This window comes from Protopterus annectens, chromosome 13.part0 (genome assembly GCF_019279795.1).
Source record: "Protopterus annectens isolate FY-2018-M chromosome 13.part0, PAN1.0, whole genome shotgun sequence".
In the NCBI taxonomy this organism is placed as follows: Eukaryota; Metazoa; Chordata; order Ceratodontiformes; family Protopteridae; genus Protopterus; species Protopterus annectens.
In genome coordinates this window covers 251,559,827-251,577,212 of record NC_056747.1, presented here as the reverse complement: position 1 = coordinate 251,577,212, position 17,386 = coordinate 251,559,827, and the positions used below count along the sequence as shown (strand labels likewise).

At 43.7% G+C, this 17,386-nt stretch overlaps 1 protein-coding gene across 1 annotated transcript in view; it reads left to right on the top strand.

The window, feature by feature from the left end:
- Positions 1–17,106, top strand: part of STK11 (serine/threonine kinase 11) — a 1,536,697-nt gene extending 1,519,591 nt beyond the window's left edge. Inside the window, exon 9 of the mRNA XM_044054803.1 lies at positions 16,883–17,106. The gene's annotated coding sequence lies outside the window, so the exon portion shown is untranslated. The remainder of the gene's footprint in view (positions 1–16,882) is intronic.
- Positions 17,107–17,386: the final 280 nt, after the last annotated feature.

The following is a 17,386-nucleotide window of genomic DNA, read 5'->3' as shown; positions in this document are numbered from 1 at the left end:
CCTGAACCCCTAGACCGCAAATCACTTCAGGATCTGGTACATAACTCCCAGCAGGTTAGCAACCATTTCTTGCAATGTGGTTATGATGCATTGGAAGCTTCATGTAGGTCCGCTATGACTGGCGCAGTCATACGTAGGCATGCTTGGCTGAAGGAACAATCTCTGCCAGACCATGTTAAAGCAAAGCTTCTGGATGCTCCACTGGAAAAGCAAAAGTTATTTGGCTCCATGGCTCAGGAGGTTCTAAAGAAATTTGAAGAAAAGGCAAAATCTGTTCGGACAGTCAAAGATTTTCTCCAAGTCCAACCTCCAAGATTCAGCAGGAATTGGCCTTCCAAGAATTGGTCCTTTCCAGACACAGAGAGGTTTCAGAGAGGCAAGAACAGGCGTGCCAGAGGTAGAGGGCAAGCTAGAGGCTCCTACAGAGGACGTCAATGGCAGCCTCCCAACCAGAGAGGTAATGCAGGACCTACAACTGCTGCACAAGGACAGGCTCAATGACTTTACTTTGACACCGCCAACCAGGGCTCAATTGGAAGCACCTTTGGGCGGAAAGCTTTCTTTATTCTCAGAAAATTGGCACAGTATTACAAGGGACAAATGGACACTACAAATAATAGACAAAGGATACAGGTTCCATTTTCACACATTACCAAAAAGAAAAGGCATGCCAGACCTGCCACCGAATCAAAGGGCAGAGGCTCTGAAACAAATTTCCAGCTTAATGCAAATGAAAGCTATAGAAAAGGTTCCTCTCTCAGAACAAGGCCAAGGGTTTTATTCCAGACTATTCCTTGTTCCAAGAAAAGAAAAACAATGGAGGCCTATTCTCGACTTGTCTGCACTGAATACTTATCTCATTGTGCCAAAGTTCAAAATGCTGACTCTGCAGCAGCTCCTTCCCATGCTGGGCAAGGGGTTTTGGCTGGTAACTCTAGACCTCAAGGAGGCATACCTGCATGTCCCTATCAGACAAAGTTGCAGAGGACACCTCAGATTTCTTGCAGGGTCAGAGCACTATCAATTCTCAGCATTGCCCTTTGGCTTATCTACTGTGCCCAGAGTATTCACGAAATGCCTGGCATCAGTAATTGCACACTGCAGACTTCAGGGGATTCAAATTTACCCATATCTGGACGACTGCCTTATACAAGCGGACAGCCAACAAACTTTGGTAAAACACTTGAATTATGCCATCCACCTATTTCAGGCCTTGGGATATACAGTCAACATTCACAAATCAAGACTTGTTCCATCCCAAATAATAACCTTTCTGGGTGTGAATCTAGATACTACCACCCAAATGGCCTTCCTCACAGAAGAAAAACAAAGTCAACTACCAGATTACTTCAAAAATCTGACAAGACAAACTCAGTTGACTGCAAGGAAAATCCTGCAGGCCCTGGGTTACATGGCTTCTTGCATTCTTCTAATTCCACAAGCAAGGCTACATATGAGGAAACTACAATGGTACCTAAGGAGTTTATGGACTCAGCACAGTCGCAGCTTGGAAACTTTGATACCACTTATTCCGTGCCTACAAAAGGAATTTCTGTGGTGGGCTCAAGCAAGCCAGTGAAACAGGGGTCTGCCCTTCAGCAAACCAATAGCCAGCCAAACCATTACAACGGACGCTTCAGACCACGGATGGGGAGTGCACATGGAGGGCAGATGCATTCAAGGTCTATGGTCACAAAAAGAGCTACGCATGCACATAAACCAAAAGGAGATGCTGGCAGTGGTACATGCAGTCGAAGCCTTCAAACCCTTTCTGCATCAAGGCCATCTACTAATAAGGACAGACAACACCACAGTTATGTGGAACATAAACAAGCAAGGAGGCACCCATTCCTATCCTCTTTGCAGGCTGGCAATGAATCTATGGGAACTTTCCTTGGAACTCAGTATACAGCTGCAATCCCAGTTTGTACCAGGGAAAGACAATATACTGGCGGACAGCTTAAGCAGAAATATCATGGATGCACACGAATGGATGCTGCACCCAGACATCTTTCTACAGATAACACAATCATGGGGGAGGCCGGACATAGATCTTTTTGCCTCCCCCCACAATCATCAGCTGAAGAAATTCTGCTCAAGGACATACCACCCACAAGCATGGAAAGTGGATGCCCTCTCTTTCAGCTGGAGAATTCTAACAGTGTATGCGTTTCCACCTCTCCCATTAATGACCAAGGTTTTACTGAAGATCAGGACAGAGCAGCCAAAAGTGATTCTGATAGCTCCGGACTGGCCAAGACAGCACTGGTGAACCCACTGTTAAAGAGCATGTCACGCACGAAACCATGGCCTCTTCCTCTATGGCCACTTCTACTGACACAACACAATTACAAAACTCTGCATTCCAACCTGAAAACTTTGCAACTAACAGCCTGGAAAATACCTTGACTCCTCCTCAGGATAAGCTATCCCAGAGAGTGAAAAATATTATTATGGAAGCTCGCAGGCCTTCCACAAGAAAGGCATATTCAGCAAAATGGAAAAGATTTCACATTTGGAACACCACAAAGGGCCTAGATGCGTCAGTGATGAACATGGCACATATCCTGGAATACTTGGCAGAAATGTTCCACAATGGTCTGTCTTACTCTTCCATCAAAATTCATGCTTCAGCAGTTTCAGCAGAGTACAATACTGATCCACCTGTCTTTTCTCATCCTCTCCTAAGACAGTTTCTAAGAGGAATCAAAAACATCAATCCTCCAAGGAAACCACCACTACCTACTTGGGACCTTAACTTCGTGTTGGAAAAACTAACACTGCCTCCCTTTGAACCAGCAGCATCTGCAGAACTACAGTTCTTGTCTTGGAAGACTGCCTTCCTACTGGCCATAACCTCAGCAAGAAGAGTATCTGAGTTACAGGCCCTCATGGCAGTACAGCCATTTCTTATTTTTCATCAGGACAGAGTTTCATTGAGAACCAACCCTACATTTATGCCAAAGGTGGTATCCAGGGTCTCATTAAACTAAGCTATTCACTTGCCTACCTTCTTTCCAAATCCACAAAACAAAGGGGAGAAACTTCTGCACACCCTGGACATACACAGACAGTTGCGCTACTACTTGGACAGAACTAAAAGTTACAGAAAAACTGACCAGCTTTTGGTAGCATATGCTGCTGGTACACAAGGAAAAGCAATTTCCAAACAGACAATTTCAAAATCGATAGGAAATTGCATTCGTTTTTGTTACTCCTTTAATGGAAAAACTGTGCCAGCTAACATTAGACCTCATTCCACGAGAGCCACAGCCACCTCCACAGCCTTCTTAAGAGGGGTGGCTACCAAGGACATTTTAGAAGCTGCTACATGGAGCTCCGTGCATACATTTTCCAAGCATTACAATTTACCTTTATATTCCAGATCCAGAGCAGGCTTTGCTACGGCAGTCCTGCAGGGCATTTTAGCTACACCATCCTTTACATAGTTCCTCCACCCCCAGATTGGCTATGGTATTCTACCCATATGTGATGACTGCAGATGCATCCTTGAAGGACATAGTACAGTTTTGTACCTACCATAAATGTAGATGTCCGATAGGTATGTATCTGCAGTCAGGTTTACCCTCCCTCCTTCCCCTCTGTGGTAATTCTTGGGTACTTACCCCTCTTATAGCTAGCTGGGGTCATCTATTATGGTGTATTTGTTTTTATATTACTGTGCATGTTTGGATTTTTTAATGCATCTCTCCAAATTTAGCCTTCCTTAGAGGGCACCTGGCATCTGGGGCAAGAAAAACTGAGGAAGATGGCGTTGGCTGATGCTTTTATACCCCAGGTGCTCTGACGTCGGGGAAAGTGCAACATCAGCCGACGCCGGACCCAGACTTTGGAATCCGGCCGACCGAAGGGCTGCCTGAGGCAGGACAACCCATATGTGTTGACTGCAGATGCATACCTATCGGACATCTACATTTATGGTAGGTACAAAACTGTACTTTATAGTTGTAGGTATTTTTGTCTAAATAGTTTGGATGAAAGGGGGGGGTTATGTCGGAACTGAAGCTGAACGTGAACAGGTTTGCTATATCACCAGGCTCGGTGAATGTAGCACCATTAATCACCAGTTCAACACATTGCTATGTACTGTTCTTGAGGTTTCTGACATAGCAGTAGAAGGCTTTATGGTTATCTTTCAAATAGGAGGCTATCTTAACTTTTACTTTACTCAATGTAATTAGCCCTCTTAGTTGCCTGTTTGTCTTGCTAAGCAACTTTCTAGCTTTATGAGAATTACCCTTCCTGATTTTTGCCATATTTCTTTTCCTTTTGTTATGTATCCTGTTTAATTTGGGATGCCACCAGGCATTTTTTTTTCTGGGGCTACTATTGGCTTGCTTCTGGTAGGTAAAGCAGACTCTATGCAGCCATTGACATGGTTGTATGGAGTTTCTGAAAGCAATTCAGTATAGACTTCTGTGCTCTCAGGGTTTGGAGGGGCATTGAATTTTGACAAACCATCACTTAATAAAAGGTAATTTGCTTTAGAGTAGTTAACTGTTACTTTTGTTAATGGGATTGCAAAGTTGATCTTTGTTTTGAAGGAGTTAGCTTTACAGTCGAAACCTTACCAGAGAGGATGAGACATTGTGGGAGGGTGCAGCATTCACCCATATTTGTAAGCATGAGGTACAGTATGCTGGAGCCTCTAGTCGGTGTATTCTGTATTTGGTTGAGGGTGTTTTTATTTATGAAATCCATGAATCTCTGCCCCTGTAGATTTGAAGCCATTTAGGATTCTTAGTCTATAGAGCGGTAATTAGTCTCCCATGAGTAGGCTGTTAGGTTGAATGAGAAATATCTCCAATATGTGTAAGTATGCATTGTGAGCTTCTTGGGACATTGGCCTATAGCTGGTTAGGATATGGTATGGGGTTTTGTCCATCTTTATTATGGAGTAATCAGATTATGGTGAAACTGAAAAATTAACATTGAGGACCCTCTTCTGTACATTCTGTGTCTGCCCTTATTCTGTCCACCTGTCAGTGTGGTCAGTTTTATCTCGAAATTCCTATGCTCAGGGATGAATACACATCCCTAAGGTCATGCACTGACTACAAAATTGCACTTGTTTCCTGTTCCCTCCATGTCTTTTTTTTTTTTTTGGCTGATTGCATAATTCCCATCTCAAGAGTTGTTACTGCCAGTAAAAATTCTCGTGTTAGCATTCCCTTTGGATCTTCTGTGGCTATAATCCACCACCCCCATCTCATTCAGTGCCTGCTGTCCATCAAATTCTCCATTGTGTATCAGCCCTCTACTGCCCAGTGGGTAAGAGCTGATCACAGGAACAGTCATTCAGGCAGGCATCAGTGGTTTGCTTAGCCCTGTCAGTCCCCTGCATATATACCCTTAGTATCCCAGCAGTGGCATTGAAGTGGACATTACAGTTGATGCTCACACCGCTGCATCTCACACCGCCACATGCACCATAGTCATGGCTCTGCCCCCTTGTAGACAACATCACTGTGTGATCCCTCCTGGTCTTCACCTGCAGATTCTAACCAAGAATGTGTCCCCACATGTGTACACCCCAGTCCTTACCCAGATGAGTGGAGAGCAGACTTCAGCCTCATCATTACCCTCCTCACCCTTACTAGCTCTGTCAAGCAGCAGAGTTACTAGTTTAACTGTGGTCACCTAGGTGTCAATCAGGGCTTTATCTATGGGTACCAGTGGATCTTCAGCCTCGAGCTAAATTTCTGATTTTGTTGTGAATCTTTATTAACCCCTTTTTTCCCCATTTTCTGCAGGTGGTTGGGCTGTTGTTTCAGCTGTCATCGTCTTTCTCTATTCAGTGCCACTCTTCTTCCTTCTTAGTCACTCATGCCTGACTGTCACAGGTCTTCTGTCGCACCGTCCATCCATCTCTTTGCTGGTCACCTTTGTTTCTTCTTGCCTTCCTCCTGTTTGTCCCAAATCATCTTCATTAGATTGGCTTCTGCTTTTCTGCACGTGCCCAAATCTCCATAATCTGTTCTGTTTGACCTTTTTCTGCAGTTGGAGCTACTTTGGCTTCTGCTGTTATGTCCTCATTTCTTCATCCAACAGTGTACACCCTACCACTTATCTCGGGCACTTCATCTCCATCACCTCTAGCTTCCTTAACTGCTCTGCCTTTACTGCCCAGGTTTCCATACTAACTGGTCACACCACTGTTTTGTACACCTTACTTTTCAGCTTCTTTGGCATTCTTCTGTCATACACTGCACTTGACACTGTGCCATTTGGCTGCAGCTCCTCTGATTCTAGCTTTGGCCTCTTCATTCAGACTTCCTTTCTCCTCAACCACCCCTCCCAAATACTTGAAGCCATTAATCTGTTCCACTATTTTCTCTTCTATCTCATTTCTCCACTTCTTCTGAACTCCACCATTTGCTGCCATTACAACTGTCTTCCTTTTCATCCTATGTGCATTCAGTTTTGCATTCCATTCCCCTATCCTTTGAAGTTCTTGCTCAGAGTACTACCACATTGTCTGCAAACAGCAGCTTTGTTGATCTGTCCCATCCAACCTGTTTGCTAATGTAGTCCATTGCCGGTATAAACAGCAGTGAGCTCAGAGCTGAAGCCTGTTACTCTTACTGGGAATCCCTCTCTGAGACCGAACACTATTCATATTTAAGTCTTTGGGACTTGGTACATAGGTTACACTAATTCTACCAATGTTTCTGGGACTTTGACCACTGCAAGACTGCCCAAATCAGCTTTCTTGGGACCTTGTCATATACTTTCTCCATGTTTAGGAATGCCCAGTTGGACTTTTTCGTTATCTCTAGCTTAGTCTCAACTATCTGTCTCACTACAAACACTGGGGCAGTTGTGCTGCATGCTGATCTGAATCAGAACTGTTCATCTCATATCTTAATTTCTACTAATGTGTATATTCTTTTATCAGTCCCCCTGTCCGAAACTCTCATGCAGTGCGATAGGAGTCTGATCAGTGACAAAAGGAAACTTTTCTGGGAGGGGGACCCTCTTGGCATACTTTAGGTTGGTCAGAGCTCTGCTTGAGATTTTGCTTGGAGGATTGGCTGCATCCTGCACCTCCAAAAAGTAGTCTGTATTGTCCAGTGCGCATTAGCTTATTAGTTAAAATTTGTTCTCGACTAGTGGGTGTCTGATCCCTTACCAGTCCTTGCTTTGTCTGTACAGGAGACTAAAAACATGGAAGAACACACCCTTGGCTGACACGGTGTCTCTGTGCCGCCATATCCCTTACCTAATCAGGTTGGACCCATACCCACTTACCGTGACCACGGGAAACATGTCATCCTCTCATGTGCTTTGATACTCGGTGCTGAATCTTTGTCTCCAGTGCCCCCTCCCCCACAGCCCAGGTTGACTAGTAAACCTTTATGGAGGAGGAGTCCCAAGGTAAGACAGCACTAGAGCCTGAAGTATACATGTGATATATCAGACACTTATTTGATTCTTGGAGATGGGAGTTGCAAGTGCATAATTTAATTCACAGGGTCAATAGCTGGATGACTGCTCTTAACCTGATGCATGCCCTACACTCTTTCCAGTCTACCTTTAGCATACATACCTGCCCAAACTCAATTCTCTGTCTACTCTGAATGCACTTGAGTGAACCATAGTACAGTTCAGTTTCCAGTGCCAGTGGGCTCATAGTTTCTTCTGCAGTTGCCAGTCCAGAGGAACTACTTGGAGGGAGGCCTTTGTTTCTAAGATATATGAAGTTTCAGAGTGAGTTTCTCCAGTCCCTCATGGGATGAGCTCATTTCTAGAGAGGTTTTATGGCACATGAGGTCATATTTTACAGCAGGATTTGGTAATAGTATCATTGAAGACTAAAGAAACCCTCACTTTACAGGAGAGCTTGTGTCTTTGAACACTCTCCTGCAGATTGAAGTGAGGCCTTGTTAGAATGTCCAAAGGTTGACTTCTGTTTACTCCCAGTAAGTATTCAGCATTCCCTGAAACTCACATTTCTGACCTTCTCAGTTGACAGGATCATTTCATGGGAGAACAGGGCATATAAGAAGGTGGATTCCTTTGCCATCTTTATAGTAAGGGGCCTGTGCTGGTTTTTTTTTTTTTTTTGTAGGCCCTTCTGATAGATATAGCTCTCTCTATGCTTGAGAACCCTCCCTGAATCTGGAATTGAAATGTTCTTAACTTCCATCTAGCCACTGCCATCTTGTAGCCCTACCTTAGCTGTTGCTTAGTATCTGTGGTGAATGCTTTGATGAGGGAGGTGGGCAGAGTTTGGAGGATGGCATATTTGCAATCTTCCTACTAACAGCTGATCTAGGGCAATGTCCTACTTAATGCTGGCTTTGATAGGAGTGGGCTTTTGGGCAGAGGCATCAGTCCTTGATGTCCTTCATGGATGCATCTGCAGTCATAACAAGTGGGTTGTCCTGTCGTCAGGCAGGCCCCCTGCAGTCCGCGGATCCCAGTCCCGGCTTCGTCGATGTCGGCCTCCACCCGCACCCCCATCTCTGCTGGTCATCTCGGTAAAAAACCAGTCAGAAACGCCATTTTCCCCTTTTCTTAAGCCGCTGTATACTGGGCGCAGTGCGCCAGTGCAAGTGGCGGGATTACTTCACAGATTACTTCACCAACTATCAAGACTTCTTTAAAGCTAAGTACCCTGGGGACTCTTTCTTGCCTCAGCGATGTCAGAAAAAAGTTTTAAACAAGTTAACACAAAACAAACAAACAAGGCAAAATACCCCACTTCACTCTCTGCCTTGTTTAGGTTTAGAGCACAGCAGCCACCTCGCCCCTGTGCTCTTCCTCTGTGCCGATTTTAATGAAGGCTTCTTCCAGTCGGCACGCAGTTTTTTTTTAGGTTTCGATTTTTGCAGACATTATTATGTCCGCCGGATTCTCAAACAAAAACCCCTCAAAGAACCGACATTACGTACGACACTTCCGGCTCTTCTACCGACACCGCGTCAAAATAAGCGGAAGCAAACTCACCTCTCGTAAAAACGCGAAAAACCTCAAAGCTGAGCTGAAATCTATTCCTACTCTACTACTCAAAGTACTTACAATTCTTGAATCGACTCCTCAGAAATTTGCACCACGGTGAATGACAGACACCACGGTGCCTTGGATGTCTTACCCTTCTACGGTGCTGCTAGGCCTCCTAGGCAGCCAGCAGCCAAGTCCATAAAGGCCAAGCCCAGCCAAGACTAGCCTAAGATTACTAAATCAGTGCCCCCTAAACCTCCCTCAGTTCCACTCCTCAAATGCTTTGGCAGAAATTTTAATTTCTTTAATTAATAATCAATTTAATTATTAGAGGATCTCTAATCTCATAATCAGAGAGAAGAGAATTCAGCCAGAGTCCCCTGAGAGACTCCAGTCTCTGATGAGACCATAGATGACCCTGATGATCCCAGCTGCAATCAGACTCCCAATTCCGTGCTCAAGGCCATGACCAATTTCAAGATTCTCCTGCTGCTTCCCCACCAGAAGGCTCGCTGCCTGCCTGCAAGAATTCTCCTTTGGAGAACCCCATTTTGGATGGTGAACAGTTCCCATGCTAGAAACAGGACTTGCCTAGCACAGCAGGGCTACAGCCCACTTTTCTGACTCCTGTTCAGACTTTCTCCTTTGCTGATGTTCCTGTTCTCTGTGGTGGATTATTACTCAAGCCCCTGCCCAACCAGTGCCATTTGCTCCCAGAGCCCCTTGCAAAACCCACCACTTTACCCCAGCAACTGCATCACCACCTTACATAAGGCCCAGGCCAGATACACCCAAACAAGCATCCCAGGGTCCTGACCCAGAAAAGCCTAAGCCCAAGGTCCCCTAGCAGCTGGGGTCTAAAGCAGAGTCACTTAAACCTCTCTCAGCTAGAGCTTTAACTTCAAGCCACATGATGGAGAGCTTCTGCAAACTGTTACACTACAGTTACTCTCTCAGCTAGAGCTTTAAGCTTGATCAGTTAACTATAACATAGAGGTAAATTACAACCAACAGGTTAATAATGGTTAGAGATGGTAAATAATGATTTGCCAAGGCTTTAGGCAGATGCTCTGGAACAGGGCACAGAACAGGTTAGCCGTTCATTTTTTTCAACCATGAATGGTAGAGGATAATGTTTAATGCATGGTTAAAGGAAACAGACAAGCCAAGTTTGAGACAAGTACACCTGCAGTTATGGAATGACAAGATTAATTTGTTTGGGCTGTTAACCCATGGACTTAAGTGATTTCCCCAAAGGTAAAAAAAATCTGGTCCTGCAGTTAAAGATTTCCTGCAAGCCCAACTCTAATCAAGAGGCAGGAATCCAAAATGCCAAATTCCTGTCCAAGCCAAATCTCTGCCCTGCCAGAGGAGGTCAGGGAATGACGCTCCACAGTGGCAAGGTAACAACCCCTAGGAGGTGCCAGCCAGGAGCAACATATCAACCAGAGAACAGACTACCATCCGAATACACCACCAGGGAAAGGCAATCAGCACAGCCACAGTGACTTTTACCCTTAAACCAAAGCAGAGGGAACAAATAACAAAAGACTTCATTGAAAGTTGAACCCTATTTTCAAAGAACGTGCACTTTATAACAACTTTACCAGTGGAAAGAGGAAACCAGGATCTACTCACATCAAACCTACAAGCACACTTTTAGAAGTCAAAACTACCACCACAATCTACTGTGGAAAAAACCTGCCCCAGCAGAACAAGGAAAGGGGTTCTTAGCAACCATGCTCCTAGTTCCAAGTGCTGCCACCAACATGACAAGGAAAGAAAGTGCCACCAGCAGAACAAGGAAAGGGGTTCTACTCCAAACAATTCCTAGTTCCAAGAAAGGAAAACCTTTTTGACATACATCAGGCCCCTTCCATTCAAAACAGGACTCCTGCAGTCTCTCTCTTTGCAAATGGGCATACCCTCAATTCTCTGCATCTCCCCTAGGGCTCAAGGAGGCATAATTGCACGCTCTAAATTCTCAGCATTGCTCTGCATACCTAATTTTCTTGCAGGATCATCAGACTTCTCTACCTCCCAGCTACTGCTCTTTGGTTTGCAGACTACTCAGACTACTTCCTTTTGCCTGGTATACTACCTGCTTCCAACACAACACAAAGGGATTCAAACAACAGATTTACCTTGCGACTCTGCCTGCATTTGCAGGGGACACCTGGATAGCAAGCTGACAAATACAAAGTACAGCAAGCTACCTATCCCAAACAAGGAGGGCTTCTTATTACTTATTTACAACAAAACAAACACTATCATTTTACAAAAAGTTCTGACATGAGGAACCCCTCAAGCACACTTGGCACTCTGAAACCAGAACAACAAAAGGAACTTCCTCTCTTACTTTTGGTAATTAGGAAATTCCTGGTCCCAACACTAAGACAAATTTCTAGTCTAACTACAGATGGAACTACATGCATAATCTACCTCCCATTTGCCAGACTAATATACAGAGGGAAACTACAGTGAAACTTACATATGGTCCATGCATGAACAGGAACAGGAACAGAAATCTGGACCAATTCCATGCAACTTTAAAACAGGAGTTCCTATGGCTCTCATGTGCCAGTCAGGAGTTCAGCACAACGCTTCCGGCCAGGATGGGGGATGCCAGGCCCACGCCTAGATCAAGGATTGTGGACACAGGACATGACAAACAGACAACAATAATGGACAGGATCCAATCTTATGGGACAATCAAACTAAAAGAAAAAAGCAGTAGCAAATCTGGTAAGACAAAACATCAAACAGAACCTCAAAGAGGGCCAAGACTGGCAACAAACAGGACTGCACTCATTCATACCCCTGTGCAGAATGAACCCTTGGAGGCACTCTATGTAGGTCATATGCACAACATTCAGTTACAGGCAATATTTGTACCCACGAAAGAGAATGACCTCAGCCAGACATAAATACCTCAAACCGGTCGATGCCTACCTAATGGAAGCTGCACCTCACACACACCACTTCATGTCAGAGATGAATGGAAGCTGCACCCAGACATCCTATTCACATCACCTCTCAATCACCAGCTCAAAAATTTAGACCTAGGACATATCACCCACCAATCAACAAGTGGGGGAAATCCTGACTCGGAGGAAATCTCCACCTACTCATTTGTTCCCACTACTCACTCTCCTTCGAATCCACTACATGTCAAGGAGGCCCCGCACTCCTCTATCTCTGATATCCCCAAAACTGGCCAAGACTACTAAAATATCCACTACTGAAGAGCATGTGCCTGGAACCAAGCAGGCCAAATACCTGGAGATTCACTACCCAAGAGCATGTCTACAGCCAACATGAACAACTTAAAACGCTGCACGGAACTGCTATGGCATGGTAAACAACTACAGCAGCATACAATCCAGAAAAAAAAAGAGTGCAACTGACTGTTCAACAAACATCATATATAGAACTAATCTGGAAAAATAAAGAAGGTTTGGAATTATCTTTGATCGAAAGAGGAAAACAAAAAGAGACTTCACTGGAATACTTCGGGAAAAGGTTTCTGGTCATGAGGCTTCGGAAGAGGAAAGATGTGTCCAACATGGAATACATTTAACATTTGGAGACAGCTTGGTCAGCTTCCCCATTCAGGGTCTTTCCTACTCCTTTGCTCAGAGCAATCTTTCAGCTATTTCAGCAGATAACACTGTTGATCCTCCCATTTTTGAACCCTTTGTGCAGCAAATTGTTCCTGAGAAATCAAGAGAATAGCACCCTTTAGGAAACCACAACACCAGGGACTTACTTAATAAAGGAAATAGAAAAATTTACTTTGAACAGGAATTTGCAATTACAGCAACAGGTTAAACTCAGTGCAACACTCCAATAACTTGCAATGCTTCCCTACTTCTAATAACTTCACAAGGAGGGTTAATCCTACCATTATGCTTAATGGCAGTAACTCCTTCCAGTAAACCCACCAACCACCTACCATCAACCTATCCCAGTAAGTTTGAACCAAACTTGGTATCCAGAGTACATTTGGATGCATGGAAGAGCTGTACTTTTACGGACAACCAGAAAAACAAAGGAGGAAAAGAATACTGCATTCCTGCTACCTTTAGGCTTGGAAGGAACAAAAAATTTCGAAGGAACAACAAATAGTTTTGTCAATTTAACTTTGTAGCTCTATCTGTTACTCCAAAAGGAAAAAACCAGCTCCAAAGAGGGACCAAATGGATTCTCCACTGCAAAACATTCTACATGGAAAACCAAGGAAAAGTGGGGCCACTCTGCATAAGCTACTCATTCTACAAGTGGCAATAAGGCATCTCTTTACAGCTCAACCAATCCCATTTCAAACCAGCACATGCTTGAGATCTTAAACACTTGGACTAAACACACAAATATACATTTGCTAAGCATACCCTAGATGCCCCCCATAGGTGATCCTACTGTATACATCCCGCTGAGGACTGCATCATCTTTTTCTACCTATAATCTTCCTAGGCCTCCCTCCCCAGCTCATAAATGTATATTCTACCTTATTTCGAGGACTGCTGGAGGATTTCCTCCCTCCTCTGTCCTACTATTCTAGTATACCTACCATCCGGGAAGTGCTGTTGGGTAGGATTCATTACATTATATAGGGATATGTACTCTTGCTATTGTCCTCCTAGGGCAAGTCAGGCATCTATCCAAATTTTACCCTGCAAGAGGGCTACTGGCATCTGGGGTATATGTAACTGAGGAAAAAATGGTTGTGTTTACTCTTTTATATTTGGAAACATGTGCAGAGACCATCAGAATGGAGTCCTGCACAAGGGCTACATTACCGCCGGGGCAAGAAACACAACTGCAGAAAATGGCATTGCTGATGCAACACTACGGGTGACTGTGCAGAGATGACGGGTGGAGCGCGACATTATGGGGTTGGATGCGGGACCCTTTATCTTTTCTCATACACAGTTTCTCTCCAATTTGAGAAGGGGTCAGATTTTCTTTGTCCGCCTAGTTCATTCTTAGTCTTCTGAAAGGAGGAGGAGGCCATGTAGATGCAGAAGCAGGAGTGCATCATTTAGTCCCTTCTTCTGGTTTTGCTATACTCACTTCAGATCCTTGTCTTTAATACAACCCCCCCCCTTCCAGGGGCGCTGGTTGGAATTGCCCCCCCCCCCCCTGCTCAAGCTGGTGGAAGGATGATAATCTCCTACTGTTGCTTTCCTTTTTTCTGAGTCTGGCCTTCTCCATTGGGGTACATTGTAGATCAAGTCCAGACTCCTTCATCTGATAGAGTGAATGAGGCTGATTCCCTTCCTAAGGTAGAGATGCTCTGCCCCTCCCACACCCTGCCTTGAGGCTTCTGTCTATCCCTCTCACCCTTGTCTGTACTCCTTTTCAGGAAGGTGTGATTCTCTGTTTGTGGACACCTCCTGTAAGGAGGGGTGAGAAAATCTGTTCTCTTTGTTTTGTGGCTGACCTACCCATTTATGATGGGTCTATATCAGAACATTGAAGTTTTAAAACTTCGAATGTTCTAATATCGACCCATTTTGCGCGAATGCTAAAAATAGCGAAGCTGCAGAACACTGAATTCTTTCCTAGGGAAAGAATTTGGTTGGCCGGTTCTCTGGCTTTGCTATTTTCAGCGCTGTGGTGGAAATTTACGGGTCAGGTTCAGGTAAGTGTGCGATTGTGTGGTTGTTAGGATTAAGGCACGGTTTAGGTGAATTAGGGTTAGGGCGTGGGTTAGGTGAATTAGGGTTAGGGGCGGGTTAAGTGAGTTAGGGTTAGGGCTTGGGTTAGGTGAGTGTGCGATAGTGACGGACTTTAGGGTAGAGTTTGGGTTAAGGTAAGTGGATAGATAGTATATGTACAGTTTAGTGTAGGGTTAGTTGTAGAATTATAAGTGTGTGTGTGGATTGATGTTTTTTAGGTGTGCTTGTGTTGTGTGTGTTTTGGAGTAGCGAATTTTTTCCTTGGGGAAAAAATTAGCTGTTCTGAATGTTCGATAGTATGTGGTTTAGATATTTTAGGTTCGATGAAACAGCGTTCGCTATTTTCATCTTTCGATAGCGTGCTATAAATGCTTTATGACTGGGTGTCTATATGGTGTTTTCTTCCCTGGTGCTACTTCTGGGGTTGATATGTAGTTGAAGCTCTATAAGAAAATCCATGTGAACTGCCTGGGATTCCTGGGGAAGTTTTTCCAGTGCTAACATTGATGTTCCCGCAAAGCAGTCCCTTTTAGATGGCTTTCTCTGGCTGCACAGTCCATTTGGGCTGCCTGTCCAGCTGCTGTATGTCTTTTTCCTATGGGGGGAGTAAGCCTTGTCAAGGGGTTTCTTTGCTTGGTTGTGTGTAAGGAAGGTAGTTCATGCTCAGAGGGTATAAGCTGCCTTTCATGCTTGAATGTTACCCTTGGGTAGAGTGCTTTGGCATCATATTTTTTAGGTCCACTGAGGATTTTGCAGAGACAGAAGACAAGCCTTTTCCTTTCCCAACCCCTTAATGCTGGATGTGAGGTTATGACTGAGAGTTACCAAGGTTTCCTGCAAAGCTGTCTTCTCTGATCCTTCCATACCTTATTTGGTGGAGCATACGGGGTGTGGATGTGGGTGCTGTCTGACTTCTAAAGCCCCTAATCCTTTGGGCCAGTGAACAGTACCCTGGGCAGCCTTGTATAGGGAGGATTTTGGTTTGTGGGCCTCCACTTCTCAGTGTAGCAGGTGGTTCATTAATCAGCTCTCTGGTCAAGGAGGCAGCCTGTGTCTGTCCCTTCCTCTTGTGTTGGTTTGCTGCTTGAGATGCAGCTCAACAACAGAATCCATTGAGGAGGGTCTTGTTAGTTGCATATGAAGATATGTTCTTACTGTATTTGTTGGTCTGAGAATGGAACCCTTCTAGATGGAAGTGGGAGAACCCTGTAAGCCAGCCGTGGTGGCTAGGTTTTCCTGTAAGTTGGACAGTTTAACATATTTCTATATTACTTGTTAGCAATGGGGTGTACCAGGCATTCATTATATTCCTTGATTTTACATGTAAATGCTTGCTTGTGGCAAGGAGCAAATCAAGTGCAGAGGATGAACACAGTGTTTTTTTTTTTTTTTTTTTTTTTGTATCCGTGTTTTAGTTTGGAAGACTTGGCAGTCTTTATTTTTATGTGCTAAATCTTTTCAATATTTTATATGTTCAAGTAAATTTAAATTTGAAGACTATGTAGCTGAACAAATGTGTGAAGGGCAAGGATGGTTACTTGACACTTGTATAATGTTGATGCCTGATCATCACTTTACATTTGACAAAACAGTACTAATCTGATGAGGCGCAAACATGTAATTTCCATTTGTAAGTGTGGGTTGTTTGTATATACACATCATGATGGTAGTGGTATTTACTGTGACAGTTGTCTGTAAGAGACTGGCTAGCAAGAGTTGGTGGTACAGTCTGAAGGAAGAACCAAGTGCAATATAGTACAAGGGAGATTAATGTAGCAGGTTTATTGATTAGTACTAGGCTAACTGCCCTTCTGGGTCATTTTAAGCCTAGCCAATTACCCCATGTGCGAATCAAACTTTGCAACTTGTGTTTGTAAGGTAAGGTAAACACCTTAACTATTATGCCAACCTCCAAGATTGTTGATTAAGAGGGTAGAATTCTGAGCTACAGTGGTATTGGTACTGGTGAATGGGGAGGCCCTAACCTTGAATGAAATGAAACCAAGTAATGAGTCTGCACAAGCATAGACTGAAACTCCTAAAATGTCATAATTGTGTCTGCGTTGCTTTTCTGTCCTCAGTTTGTACATAGACAAATATTTTCACTAAACTATTGCCTGTTGCACTGTGTGTTTCAAGAAGATATTGCACTATACACAAGAGTGTGAAGAGCTCAGTTTACCACTTGACTTACTAACCTTAGTTTTTTTTTTTCTTTCTACATTCTGTTACAGGAGAGAGCTTGGAAGTTCAAAGACTGCTTTCTGCCGTTCATTTCTGTGGACTTTTGAATTAATCCAAAAATGAGTTATAAAGACTGAAGAACAAAATAAGAGTGCAAGAGAGAGAGAGGCAGCTAAATCAGCCTGCCCTTCCCATTTACTTAAACAAAGAAGGCCGAACCTGTTTAAAACTTTGCCAATCCAAGCCAATATATATTTATATATATATATATATATATATATATATTTATATATATATATATATATATATATACACACACGTGTGTGTGTTTGTGTGTGTATACATACATATATATATATATATATATATATATATATATATGTGCGTGTATGTATATATATATATATCTATATATATTTTTATTTTGTATTGATGGAAGACATTTTCACATGGAAAAGCTACCCTGCTATATTACTCTTGCCTCCATGGATGTGTAGGATGCTCTACACCATCTTCATGCACTTTATGTTTTAGACTACTGTTGTGTTCCCCTT